The sequence below is a fragment of the Tamandua tetradactyla genome, chromosome X, assembly GCF_023851605.1.
Source record: "Tamandua tetradactyla isolate mTamTet1 chromosome X, mTamTet1.pri, whole genome shotgun sequence".
In the NCBI taxonomy this organism is placed as follows: domain Eukaryota; kingdom Metazoa; phylum Chordata; class Mammalia; order Pilosa; family Myrmecophagidae; genus Tamandua; species Tamandua tetradactyla.
Window position 1 is genome coordinate 113,926,397 of NC_135353.1, and position 15,348 is coordinate 113,941,744.

Sequence of the window (15,348 nt, forward strand, 5' to 3'; positions counted from 1 at the left end):
TGATAAAACACAGATATTTTAGTTAAGAGGGATTTGAATGAAAGATAAATAATTGCAGCAGAAGTTGGTACTAGACTTCTATTCTGTATCTCATCATCAGTGTTTCAGCTCAAATGACACTGTGAACATACTGCTACCAGAAGTATTTTCTGATTCCAAAGTTGAAAGCAAATTTTCAAGTGCTAGGATGAAATCAACTGCAATAATATAAACTGTAACAGCTCCATTTATTATTACAGAAATTATCAAAGACTAACTACCTCACCTTTTTAAGGTAGAGTTGCTGATGCAAGTATTCACAATGCAGAAAAAAATTTCCCCTTTGTGTAATATTTTTCTTGGGATGAAGGCTTGCAGATATAATCCCTTCCAGATAAAACTGCAGAAACAAAGGCAAATTTTGTACTACTTGTGATAAGAATATTACAAATTCAAATTTTGGTGGATGTTTGCACAAAGCAGACAATATTTATTCAACTGAAGCAAAGCACTAATGATACTAGGGAAGCTGTCCTGCTCATATTCTGCATAATTATGCTCAAGTAGCATCTGATGACCTTTTTATTGACATTGAAGTAATTGTCATGAAATTATTCTCCTGCTTTGGCATTTATACTGTTCAAACAGCATTAAAGTGGTTTTGTGGTTTTATTGGCATTCAGTGTTCTTCAATTCTTGTGCATTCAAAAATCTTTTGACTCTCTGTAACAAATACAGTTGAGAGAATCCTCGGTTTATTTGAAGCACTGAAATTATATTTTAATTCTGAAGAAAAGGCCCTCCAAATTCTTGCTCACTCTTTTCATAACTCATTGAGTATTCCTGCTAGCCTCCTAGATTCTGGAGCAGCTAGAAGGAAAAATCTGGGAGAATGGTATGGTAGCCTATGACACACTTGGGGATCTGTCCTGTAACTACTTGTTGAAGAGTGCTTTGAAAACTATTGCTTTTTATTTCTTTGCTTTGTATATATGTTATATTATACAATGTCCCTTTAAGTGGCAAGATTATTTTTAAACAAAATTACTAATGAACTGAAGAAGATATTCTAATTTGAAGTGAATAATTATTATGGCACTTGCCATGATTATCTTTGAAATGAATTTAATCCCTTAAAGAATTTCATTCATTTACATGGATGTTTCTAAATACTCTTCCAGCATGGAAACGTGGAATCATAACGAGTAGTGTTGAATAAGAGAATTAAAATGAGGATAATGCTATTTTTGTAAGTAGATAACTTTTTTAAAAAGTCATTGTTCAATAAATGCAATGTAATCTAGAAGAATGGAGAAGCAAGTTATGCCATGAAAGACTTTTACAATTTCTGTGGGTCTCTGATAATGTGGTAACCAGTGGTAACCAAAATCAAGACATTCATCTCCATCAGGTTTCACCTGCACCAACTACAAAAGTGTGAATTTCTCTCTCCACAGAGTCTGCTAAACTGCTGTTTTTAGCCTGACAAGGAAAGAAACTTCTTATTGTAGGGCTGAGTGTCTGTAAGCCAACATTTCTTTTCTTTAATGCAATTTTATTGATATATATTCACATACCATATAATCAACCAAAATATACATATCAATTTGAAGAGTAATTTTAAGTTATTAACTTTGTGCAAGTACATAATGCTAATTTGAAGCACGTTTTTTTATTAATGAATATTCAATGAACAAAAGAACAAAGTAAGTTGGAGGTGATCAGTGTAGAAGCTATGCTATAATGTAAATGGAACATAGTCTGTAACTGTAACTGCAAGGTATTTTATAAGCAAATTCTTCAAAATGAACAACTGTTAAGGAAAGCCAAATCATCCCAGAAATATAATTAAAGAGGTATGTAATTTGGATACTTACTCATTTTAGATAAAAAGAATAACTGTTAGTATAAGTACGTCCCAGAGTGTTCTTCTTTTATCTTAATGTATATATGCATAAGCAATTAGAAAGACTTAAAATTAAATTGATTCCTGGAGCCTGCCCATGCAAAAAAAAAAAAAAGGCTTCTTTGGGCAGGCAAGTGGCAGAGTTCTCGCCTGCCATGCCAGAGACCCAGGTTCAATTCCCAGTGCCTGCCCATGTCAAAAAAAAAATAATAATGATAAAAAAATTAAATTGGATGTCCTATATTTTTACTTGCTAAATCTGGCAACCATAAGGATAATATGCCCCAGATCTAGCAATCAAAGCCCCAAAACACATATATCTGAAAAATCTTGTAATAATTGTAGGAATCCCCTTCTATGACTATTATTGAATTGTAAAATATGCAATCAATGGCTCAAAATATCATCATATGGTTGTGCATTCATCACCACAATCAATTTTAGAACATTTTCATTACTCCAAAAAAATAAAAATAAAAATAAAAAAGAACACCCAATAAGCCACGACAAACTCTGGGATCTGTCCTGTAACTACTTGTTGAAGAGTATTTTGAAAACTTTGCTTTTTTCTTTCTTTGATTTGTATATATGTTATATTACACAATTTAAAAAAGTTTAAAAAAAAAAAAAAGAAGGGAGACCAATTCTGGATAGGCTTTGGGCCTCAGAATTGTCATTACTTCATTTGTTTAGTGTAAACTTTCTGATTTAAAAATAAAAGTAGGGGAGACTGTTGTTGCCTCGGTTAAATTAAGATCAGGGACCCTAGACATATTGAAAATACATAAACTGAAAATGCTGTCAAAAGATTATTAAATATTTTTTACTTAGTATCAGGTCTCATTTAGTATGAGTTAAATTATTTGGCACCCTTGATATTGGGATTTATTTTCTTTGCTTAGCTATATTTTCTGTAATAATAATGTAGCAACTGTATGATTTTCAAAAGAAAAGAATAAAACAAGAAATTGATATTGGCTTAACCAAATCTGTTAAATGTCTATCAAGGTTTAACTTACAATAAAGAGATACATTATCAAAAAAGAAAAAGAAGATCACCCAAAACATCCCATACCCTTCCTATTATATTTATTTTTGTCTTCATCTGCCCATACACTGGATAAAGGGAGTGTCAGTCACAAAGTTTTCACAATCACACGGTCACACCATAAAAGTTATATAGTTATACAATCATCATCAAGAATCAAAGCTACTGTATTACAGTTCAATAGTTTCAGGTTTTTCCTTCTAGCTATTCTAAAACACTGGAAACTATAAAGGAATATCTATATAATGCATAAGTTAACCTCCAGGATGTCCTCTTGACTTGATTTGAAATCTCTTAGCCACTGAAACTTTATATTGCTTCATTTCTTTTCAACCTTTTGGTCAAGAAGGCTTTCTGTATCCCACAATGCCAAGGCCAAGCTCATCCCTGCAGTCATGTTCCATGTTACCAGGGAAATTTATACCCTTTGGAGTCATGTTCACATAGGGGGAGGATAGCAAGTTCACCTGACGAGTTGGATCAGAGGGGCAGGCCACAAGCCAACACTTCTTAAATTCTCTGAAGTAAAGGACTCTTTGTGATAGGATTCAGAAATATTTCACAATAATTTGCCAAGAATATTAGCATTTCTTATACATTAATGGATGAATGCTGAGTATTGTGGGAAATTGTATTAGTGCGTATTACTATGGTACCAAAATCTATTGTGTATGAAACAATTTGTGTCTGTGTCATCCAACATGGTAAAGAGTGAGGAATCACAACTGATTCTGCCCTTGTCACATGTAGGAAAGGCACACTCAAAAAATATCATGACAACAGTCACATTATAGCACATTTAACTTTCTGTGCAATGGAGATTGATATAGTCACATGATTAGTTCCATAGTAATATAGGATGTCAGAGTTGCACAGAATCCCCAACTTGAACACTGGTTTACAGACAAGGGGACAGGCTCAGTTCAGCTTTGCTTCACAAGCATTTATTGAGACCTTTTGTATGCTGGGTGGTGTTCAGGACTTAGAGGGGACACAGAGATGATGCAGACAGGAACCTTGCCCTTGAGCAGTTTAAAGTGTTGATCAGAGACATATGGACAGATGATCTCGATCATAACCTTGATTAAACTTCTAATTGATGCCAGTGTCCTTGCATTTGTTACTTCCCAAAGATACCAAGAGTTAGGCCAAACCCCCTTATACAGATTCAGATACAGCTGATGGTGGTTTGGTAATGCTTCTAGTAAGTGGAGCAAGTGTGTAAGTCAGGTCTCTCTGACACCAATCACACAGTGAACTCTTTACACTCATCATGGCAACACCTCACTTGTTATACAGATGCTGAGATGTAGATGTCATGCCTGATGGCACAGCCATCCCCCTCCTAATACAGTTCACAGCAAGACAATCCAGGCACCAAGCAAGGCAAAGCGTCCCTGTAACATGCTAGGTCAGAACACTGGTCAGACCTCATAGAATCTGTGTTGAAACCAATGAAATTGAGTTCTTGTTCTTGACCATTTATGTATCTGTAAAGGACAGGCAGCTTGAAAAGTGACAGTTTCAAGGAAGATAGAGATCTTTCACAGCTTGAAAGATTTTTAAGCTAGAGCTACCCCTACGTTCCCTGCCCTATAAGTTGGGTATATTCCAAAGGCAGAGAAGTTCCCCAGAAACTGCTGTTACCTGGGAAGTGGAAGGCCTGCCTTAAAGCCCTGTACCAATCTCAGCTGGGCAGAGCTTTCATCTCCATGGTTCCCCTTTGGTGAAGAAAATACCAACAGACTTCCATTAATCTTCCTTGGAAGTTTGTACAGTTTCTCTCAGATTTTATGGGAAGTAGAGCCACAAAAGAGAAGATGGAGCCTGTGAAATAAAACACACAATGTAATTACAAGAAAGCTTGGTTTGATGGAAAGAATGTAAGCTGAGGAGTCAGACAATTCCAGGGCCTTGCTATCTTAAGCAAGTAACTAAACCCTCTGTTTACTCATTTGTAAAATGGGGCTAAGGAGTTGAACTAGGTTTATAAATGGAACCAAATGTTAATTAAAGGCACCATAAAAATTGATTGCTAACATTTGTTAGCCTTAAAATTAGTATAACAAGACTTGTAACCTGAATTTAAAAGCCTAAGGGAGAAATAGTCTTAGGAATTTTAAACTTTAATAATTCAAATATTAATTTTTTAAAATAATCTTCTGAATAAGCTTTTCCAAGCCCAAGAACTACTCTGAAGGCACTGAAATAATTAAAGTGAACATTCATCTCCTACTCATAGTTCTGTTAACCAATTCAAACTGGGCTCTACCCCATTACTCTGCCAAAGCAAGCCTTGATGTCCTCTGTATTACAGAATCCAATACATACTTCTCAGTCTTCATCTTAATTGATCCTTCAGCATCATCCCACACTATTGGCCACTCCCTCCTTCTTGCAAACTTCTCTTCCTTTCATTTCTATGACACAAAAATCTGCAGGTTTTTCTCTGACCCTGCTGCCTGTTCTTTTTTATCTTCATGGGAGCATCTCCTTAAACTTGGCCACTAAATGCTCATTTAGCCTCACTCTCTTCTTAAGAATCTTATTTCTACTGATGGTTTCAATAACCACCTATTTCTATATGTGTCAGGAGACCCCAAGACCACCACCCAGATTCAATGATTCTCTAGGAGGACTCACAAGAGTCCGCACAGAGTCATACTCATAGCTAATATTTATTATAGCAAAAGTATACAAAACAAATCAGCAAAGGAAAAAAGCACATGGGGTGAAGTCCAGAGGAAGCCAGGCACAAGCTTCCAAGAATCCTCTCCCATCAGATTCACACAGGGCATGCTTAATTCCTCCAGCAATAAGTTGTGAGTATACATGTGACATTTCATTTACCACAGAAGCTTGTTAGTGACTCAGTGCTGAGTGTTTTTACTGGGGGCTGGTCATGTAGGCACCCTGTCTAACATGAACTAAAATTCCAGATTCCCAGAAGAAAAGCAGATATTCAGCATAAACAAAATTGTGTATACAGTTTAGGCACAGTAAGCCACTCTTATCAATGCTGGGAATGTCTGGAATCCTCCTGAAGTCCAAGTTCCCAGATGCCAGCAAAAGATCAAGCTTGCAAGCAAGTCTTTCAAAGGATATGCATCAAGCCTGATGTATTAACTCTTTTCTGCACACTCACAAATTGTATCTCCAGCCCAGATGGCACCTCTGATTTCCAGGCCCATATGTCCACCCCCTAATTGATAACTCCACTTTAGTTTCAAAGATATCTCAGATTTGACATCATAGATATCATTTATTGAAAATATACTCTGCACCTGGCACTATTCTAAGCACTTTACATATATAAGTTATTTAATCCTCAGAGCAACAGCATAAAGTAGTATAGTCTGCAACTTACAAATAAGGAAACTGAGCACAGAGGGGTTAACAACTCTCCTCCATATTACACAGTTAGTAATTTATGGGACCAAGATTAAATCCCAGTCAATCTGACTCTAGAACCCTGGAAGAGGAACAGGATCAAAAGGAAAGATCAAGTGTTTGGAAAGAACTTGTGTCCTTGTTGATGCTGGACGTTTGAGATTGAAGGTATATTGGGTATTGGTCTTCCCTAAATTTCCCTATTAGTATATTCTCTAACAGTGTAGAGAAAAAAGTGCCTCTTAATCCTGTTGTTGTAGGTTGAATTGTGTTACCCCAAAAGATATGTTTGAGTCCTAACCCCCAGTACCTGTAAATATAGCCACATTTGGAAATAGGCTCTTCACAGATGTAATCATGTTAAGATGAGGTCTTAACTCATTGATTATAAAAGAAAACAGAGATACAGAGATATACACAGAGGGAAAATACCAATGGGATTACAGAGTAAGATAATAGACTTGTGCTGACGCAAACTGAGGAATGCTGAAGATAGCTAGTAATCACCAGATGCTGGAAGAAGCAAGGAAGATTTCTTCTCTAGAGATTTTGGAGGGAACATGGCCCTACCAACACCTTGATTTCAGACTTGTACTCTCCAGAATAGTGAGAGAATAAATTTCTTTTGTTTTAAGCCACACAGTTTATAGTAATTTGGGACAGTAACCTTAGGAAACTAATATACCTTAGAGTATATGAGGAGGTCTTTAAGAGACACTAGTCCCTTCACTAAGGTTTCTTTAACTGGAACTGTCCAAGTGCAGCCTGAATAACGCTCAGTAAAGATACTGATAGACTTCTTCCCCTTCCCAGACAATTTAGTCCTAAATCCTTTGAGGTGGGCCAGTCAAGGTCAACACTGGGAGCAGGGATGGAAAGAGACATGGTAGACCAGGACAGGGTGTAAGAGTTTGAGTGGTCTGAAGAAAGTACCCATACAGTTGAAGGGGGATGGTCTGGTGTGGGGTGTCACAGCCCTATCAGGATAGCATAGAATTTCAGATCCTGAACAGGGTGAGAAGGATTGTACCACATCCAGGGGGCTAATACCTGGCCTGGGAAATCAGACCCAAGTAAGGTGAGGAAGGCGTTGTTTGAAAGGGGTGCACAATATGGTGTGTCAGGGCTTGAACACAAAATAGAAGTAATCAAGTATAATGCGATGGATGAGAAGGGCATCCATACAGGACAGAAATGGCAGCAGACAATCTTTGCTATGGGAAAAAAAACAAGATGAGCCCTATGTTTGTTATATGTTACTTCCTTGAGAGAACCCCAGGGATTATCAGAGGATCCCTTTCAAGCATTCAGCAGAGTAATGGTCAGTGCAAGCATATGATGAAACTACATGAAGCTAGAGAAATAACCATCTGAAAAGATCAGAGCGAACAGTGTGTGGCAACCACACAGAGGAAAAGTGCTGCTCCCATCACCAAGACTGTAAAAATTCATAATTTAAGGGGCATCAGATAAAGTACTCAGAAAAGTTATGCCTCAGAAGTGGGGAAAATTAACCTGACACTGAGCACTGTTCTGGACTTGCCTAACAATGCATAAAAGCAAGACCTTACAAGATAAATGTTTTTCCGATAACTTAACTGTATTCTGACAAAATTTAAAGAAAACATGTAACAATACACAAACATCAAGCCTGCAATAAGGGAAAATTCACAATGGTTAACATCCGATAGAATATTACTAGGTATGAAAAGGAAAGGAGAGCACAAACCATAATGTTCTAGTTTGCTAGCTGCCAGAATGCAATATACCAGGAATGGAATGGCTTTCTAAAAGGAGAATTTAATAACTTGCTAGTTTACAGTTCTAAAGCTGAGAAAAAATGTTCCAATTAAACAAGTGTGTAGAAATGTCCAATCAAAGGAATCCAGAGAAAGATACCTTGCTTCAAAAAGGCCGACGAAGTTCAGGGTTTCTCTCTCAAGTGAGAAGGCACATGGTGAACACAGTCAGGGCTTCTCTCTCATCTGGAAGGGCACATGGTGAGCACAGCATCATCTGCTAGCTTTCTCTCCTGGCTTCCCTTCACGAAGCTCCCTGGGAGGCGTTTTTCCTCTTCATTTCCAAAGGTCTCTGGCTGATGGACTCTCTGCTTCTCATGGCTTTGTCATGCTGCTCTCTCCAAATCTCCCAGCTTTCTCTCTTGTCATTCTCTTTTATAGGATTCCAGTAAACTAATCAAGATCCACCCAAATGGGTGGAGAGATGTCTCCACCTAATCCAGCTTAACAACCACTCTTGATTGAGTCACATCTCCAGGGAGATGATCTAATTACAGTTTCAAACATTCAATACTGAATAGGGATTAGAAGAAATAGCTGCCGTTACAAAATGGGATTAGGATTAGAACATGGCTTTTCTAGGGTACATACATCCTTTCAAACCAGCACACATAAATGTGGAGAAAAATTGCTAAAAACTAATCCAGAACTGAAACAAATGTTAAGAATAGCAGAAAGGAATATTCAAAAAGTTATTTCAAATGTATTCCATATGTTCAATGAGTTAAGTAGGCATGTGGAGACATAAAAAAGACCAAATTCAAACTTCTAGAGATGAAAAGAATAATGTCTGAAAAAGAAAATATAGAGGTTATTCTCATGCATTATATTTGAGTGAACTTCATATATAGCAACAGAAATTATCCAAAGTGAAACATGGAGAAAAGAAGTAATACAAATAAACAAAAAGAGCATCAGAGAGCTGTAGGACAACTTCAAGCAGTCCAATATAAAGAAAAATGAAGTCTTTGAAGGAGAAGAGAGGAGGTAAAAGAAAAAAGTTTTTAATATATTGTGGTCAAAGCTTTACAAACATAATAAAAACTATAAACACCTTTGAGAAGCTCATCAGCCACCAATCAAAAAGAAACATGAAAAAAATGCACCAAGGTATATCATAATAAAAAATTTCAAAACCAGTGATAAAGAAAAAGTGTTAAAAGCAGCCAACTGGCAATATGGGACAAGACTCCTTGGATAAGCCTGGTCCTGGCATCATGGAATTGGGAAATGCTTCTTGACTAAAAGGGGGAAAAGAAATGAAGCAATACAAAGTTTCAGTGGCTAAGAGATTTCAAATAGAGTGAGGAGGTCATTCTAAAACATTATATAATATTCCTTTTTGGTTCCTAGTGTATTAGAAGAGCTAGAAGGAAATACCTAAAACTGTTTAAATGTAATCCAATAGCCTTAATTCTTGAAGAAAACTGTTTAATTATAGAACTTTTAAGGTTGACCATGTGATTGTGAAAACCTTGTGACTGACACTCCCTTTATCCAGTGTATGGGCAGATGAGTAAGAAAATAAAGACAAAATAAATACCTACCTACATACATAATAGGGGGATAAGGGGTATAGGATGTTTTGGGTGTTCTTTTTAAATTTTACTTTTATTTTAATTCTTTTGGAGTAATGAAAATGTTCTAAACTTGATTGTGGTGATGAATGCACAACTATATGATGCTATTGTGAGCCACTGATTACATACTTTGGATAATTAAATGGTATGTGAATATATCTCAATAAAATTGCATTTAAAAAAACAGGATCAAATCTATGTCAAATGATTAAAGGCATAAGAAATTTGGAAGACTCACAAATGAAGAAAATAATGACTTACTATTTCAAATATTAGCAAGCATTTATCCTCTGCCAGTCTGTTTCCACAGTAATCCTACATGGCTGCTTCATATGAAACAAGTACATTAGTCTGGCACAATTATTTGCTTTCTCTCCAAATTTCCTGTTTTCTTGGATATGAGGTCTCTGAGGAGGGCATTCAGGAAATACTCATCACAGGTCTGTTAGGAAGGGTAATTCAAAGAGGGCAGGCTCCTACTGCTTGCTAAACCAATTGTGTTGTCTAGCCTGACATGCTTAATCTACATAAACTTGAAGTACAAGGCAATTCCCTTTCCCTAGCCTCACAAAAAACAAGAGGCATTCAAACATTGTCAAAGTCAGTATGTTAAATAAAATTGTTGAAGACAGTTGATTTTCCATAGAACCATGTGTCCCATTTCCTATTAAAGTCAGTTTCTGATTCAGTGTTGGGAAACTCTGAAGTGAGTTGACAACAATGTTTTCCCCATTTATAATAGATTTTTTTAAATGTTCTTTGCATTTTTCTCCTACCAATGTGTTTAGTGATGTTTCTACTGTATAATCAAATTGGCTAGCTCTATGACAAAGTGCTGCTCATTGGCAAGAGAACTCTAAAGAATCCCCTGTCTTCACTCAGTCCCAGAAGCAACTGTGCTGCCACAGTATTACCAGGAATATGGATTCCTTAGAGAAGTGGGGCTTTTGTCTGCATTAGAATTAAGTTTCCAGGAGAGCCTTGGAATTTGAAAATTCCTTGAGCCTCCAGTGATAACTTGACATAAATTGGGCCTCTCAAGGACAGTCTGGATTCAAGCATCATATTTCTGGATTGCTCCCCACCCCCAATACCTCCCCCACTCCCTCCTTCATGGGTGGGAAAAAGAAAAACCCACCTCTCTGGGGTAAAGAATTTAAGAATGGGTGCTGTTGCTTTAATCTTTCTTGCTGTTTGTTTAAATCTCTGGGCATTAATTTATATGGCTATCTAATATTATTTTCTTCTGTTTTGTTATTACTACTATGTCTTTTGGCTTCTCTTCCTTTGTCGGGTAAAGTTTGATCATTACAAAGGAAGAAGTATGAGACTAATTTTTCTGATTTTTTGGTCATTAGATGTATAACCTTGCAAGTATCCCTTGACTTCCTATACCTTACTTTCTTAATCTATAAAAGGGCATGTCAATATATCTTTCCTTTCATTTGAAAAACATTGTCAATTATTTTATATTCTTTGATATCAATGGAAAAAATTTTCTGTAATAACTATGCTAACCATTAGAATGCATTATTCATTTTCAAATATTTAAAAGTGAAAAACACAAATAATATTTAAACCATAAAAAAGATTGGGAACAAGACAGAGATGCCTAATGTGACCACGGTTATTCAATATTATGCTAGAAGTTCTAGTTAGAGAAATTAGGCAAGGAAAAGAAGTAAAAGACATCCAAAATGGAAAGGAAGAAGTAAAGTTTTCACTTTTGTAGATGACATGACCCTATATTTAGAAAGCTTGGAAAAGCTATGACAAAGCTACCAGAGCTAATATATGAGATCAGCAGAGTGGAAAGATACAAGATCAACACCTCAAAATTAGTATTGTTTCTCTATACTGATAATGAGCTAGCTGAGGAGGTAATCAAGAAAAAAATTCCACTCACAATTGCAACTAAAATAATCAAATATCTAGGAATAAACTTAAGCAAGGATGTAAAGGACCTCTACACAAAAAACGACAAAACATTATTAAAAGAAACCAATGAAGATCTGAATAAATTGAAAGACACTCTGTATTCATGAATTGGAAGGCTAAATGTTCATTAAGATGTCAATTTCTGTCCAAATTGATCTACAGATTCAATGCGATGGCAAACAAAATTCCAGCAGCTTACTTTGCCTAAATGGAAAAGCTAACTATCGAATTTATTTGGAAGGAAAGGGGGTCTCAAATACCTGAAAACATCTTGAAAATGAAGAATGAAGTGGGAGGACTCATACTTCTTAACTTTAAATCATATTATAAAGCGATAGTACTCAAAATAGCATGGTACTGGTATAAAGAGTCATACTGAACAATGGGCTCCAATCAGAGTTCAGAAATAGACCCTTAGCTATATGGCCAATTGTTTTTTGACAAGGCTCCAAAGCCCACTTAATGGGGACAGAACAGTCTTTTCAAAAAATGGTGCTGAGAAAACTGGATATCGATATGCATAAGAATGAAGCAGGTCTCCTATCTCACTTTCTATACAAAACCTAGCTTAAAATGTACAAAAGAACTAAATATAAGAGAAAGTACCATAAAACACCTAGAAGACAATGTAGGGAAACATCTTCAAGACCTAGTGACAGGCAGTAGTTTCTTAGACCTTACACCCAAAGCACAAGCAAAAAAAAAAAAAAAAAAAAAAAGAAGAAGATAAGATAAATAAATGGGGCCTCTTCAAAACTGAGTACTTCTGTGCTTCAAAGGACTTTCTCAAAAGGGTGAAAAGTCAGCTAATTCAATGGTAGAAAACATGAACAATATGAGAATCTCAATAAAGACATAGTTTTTTTTTTAAGAATCAAACAGAAATACTGACATTGAAGCCCCATGATGACCAAAAAGAAAAATTCCCTGGATGGTTTCAATAGCAGATTGGCATTGGCAGAAGAAAGAATCATGAACTTGAATACAAGACAATTGAAATGATTCAGAGTGAGGAGCAAAAAGGAAAAAATTTTTGAAAACAAAATTGAACAGAACCTAAGAGACCTGTGGTATACCATTAAGCATACCAGTATATGCATTATGGGAGTCCCAGAAGAAGAAAAGAGACAGAAACAATATTGAAAGAAATAATGGGAGAAATCTCCACAATTTAATGAAAGAAATAAATATACACCTTCAAAAACTTCAACAAACTCCAAATATGATAAACACAACCAGACACATAGTAATTAAACTGTCAAATTCCAAGGACAAGGACAGTGTTCTGAAAGCTGCAAGAGAAAAGCAATGTGTTCTGTAAAAGAGAGCCACAATAGGATTAAGTGCTGATTTCTCACTAGAAACCAGGGAGATAAGAAGGAAGTGGGACAAAATATTTAAAGTGCTGAAAGAAAACAATTGCCAACCAAGAATATTAACTGTGGTGAGACTGACTTTCAAAAGTGGAAGAGATTAATACATTCTCAAATAAACTAAAGCTAAGGGAGTTCATCACCACTAGGCCTGCTCTGTAAGCAATGCTAAAGGGAATTCTAGAGACTGAAAGGAAAGGACAGCAGACAGTGAATTGAAGTGGCATAAAGAAATAAGGACTGCTGTGAAGGTAACCAGGGGATAATTATGTCAGTTTTATTATATTGTATTTTAATATATAATTTCATTTCTTACCCCTCCTGTGTTCTAAAATGCAAGTGCATAAAAAGTAATGATAAATCTAGGGTTTTGGACATACAATGTAAAAAGATATAATCTGTAACAAGTGCAACAAAAATGAGGGTGGGGGAAAGAATACTGAAATAGTGTTTGTGTACTGTATTGAAATTAAGTTGGTATCAAATCAAAGGTGACTGCTACAGATTTGGGGTATTAAATTTAAGCCCTCTGGTTACCATTAAGGAAATATCTGAAAAATAAATACAGAAGAAAATGAGAAAGGACTCAAAATGGTACACTACAACAAATCAAATAAATACAAAAACAGGCATTAACAGAAGAATTGAGGGACAAAAAAAGATAAAACTTACAAAGATCAAATAGCAGAATGGGAGAAGAAAGTCCGGCATTGTCAATAGTTTTTTAAATATAGATTACACTCTTCAGTCAAAAGGCAGGGATTGACAAAATGATAAAAAAGAAGGCATGGGGCAACCATATGCTGTTGACAAGAGTTTTACCTTAAGTTCAAATACACAAGTGAAAGTGAAAGTGAAAATAAAAGGATGGAAAAAATAATAACATTCAAATAGTAGCCAAAACAAAAAAAGCTGGAGTAGCTATATCAGACCAAATAGGCCTTAAGTAAAAACTGTTACAATGAACAAATAAGGTCACTGCACTACATACTGAAAAACAGGTCAATTGTACAATAAGATATATAATTATAAATATATATGCACCTAGTAGCAGAGCCCCAAAATATATGAAGCAAATATCGACAGATTTGAAGGGAGAAAGAGACAATTCTACATTAACAGTAGGAGGCTTCAATACACCCCTTTCAATAATGGATAGAACATCTGGGCAGAAGATCAATATGGAAGTAAGAGACTTAAATGATATTATAAACGAAGGAAACCTAACATTTATAGAACAGTTCACCCAACAGAAGCACAATACACATTCTTCTCAAGAGCATTTTGGACATTTACCAGGATAAGCCATATGTTAGGTCACAAAACAAGTCCCAATAATTTTTTTAATATTGAAATCATACAGTAGTGTACCTCCTCCAACCATATGGAGTGAAGCTAGGAATCAATAACAAAAGAAAAATATACAAATATGTGGAAATTAAACAACACACCCTTAAACAACCAAGGGTCTAAGAGAAACCACAAGGGAAATTAGGAAATATCTTGAAGCAAAAGAAACAAAACACAGCATACCAAAACTTATTAGCTGGAACAAAGGTAGTGTCGAGAAGTCAATACATGGCTCTAAATTTTTACATTAAAAAAGAAAAAATATCTCAAATCAGATGACTAATATCAGAAATAGAAAAACTAGAAAAAGAAAATAAAATTAAACCCAAAGCAAACAATATGAAGGAAACGAGTAGAGCACAGATAAATGAAACATAGAATAAAAAACAACAGAGAAATCAATGAAACCAAAACTTGGTTCTTGAAATAGACATGATGAGGAACCATCTTAGTGAAACCAAGAAATGGAGCATCAGGAAAGGAGTAGAAGTTTTCCACAGGCCTCATCTTAGTAGCAGGGAGAGGGAGAAAGTGCTTCTTTAGGTCTCATCTTACAGGGCAGGGACAGCAATGAATAGAGTAGTGTGGGTAGGTGACTGGAGTTGGCATATTCTGGAAAAGATAATAGACAAATACATATGTGATTATGATGGCCACAAAGTCAGGTCATCATGAGAAGAGAAGAAAAGGAGAGTAAATTTTCCAAATTAATAAATGAAAAGAAGGAATGTATAGTAACTCAACCAAACTGACAAGAACAAGAATGAGGGAAAAAAAGAGGAATCGAAAAAGTAATAGTTAACTCAAGTTATATTGAAAAAATGAAATGAGGTATATTAGTAGTTTTGTTAAATGGAAATGAGCTGAATCCCTCTGTGAGAAAGACTGTCAGATCAAACAAAAATAAAAGCTCAGCTTTTATTAGGTGTTAGTATGTGTCAGCATTTTGGTTTGTTAAAGCTGCCAGAAAGCAACATACCAGAAA

General features: G+C 35.7%; 1 long non-coding RNA gene across 1 annotated transcript in view; it reads right to left on the reverse strand.

The window, feature by feature from the left end:
• Positions 1-226: 226 nt before the first annotated feature.
• The window catches only part of LOC143670633 (uncharacterized), a 43,913-nt gene continuing 28,791 nt past the window's right edge, over positions 227-15,348 (reverse strand). The window contains exons 2-3 of the long non-coding RNA XR_013169416.1: positions 4,581-4,760; positions 227-379 (exon numbers count right to left, since the gene is read on the reverse strand). This is a non-coding gene — a long non-coding RNA (uncharacterized LOC143670633). The remainder of the gene's footprint in view (positions 380-4,580; positions 4,761-15,348) is intronic.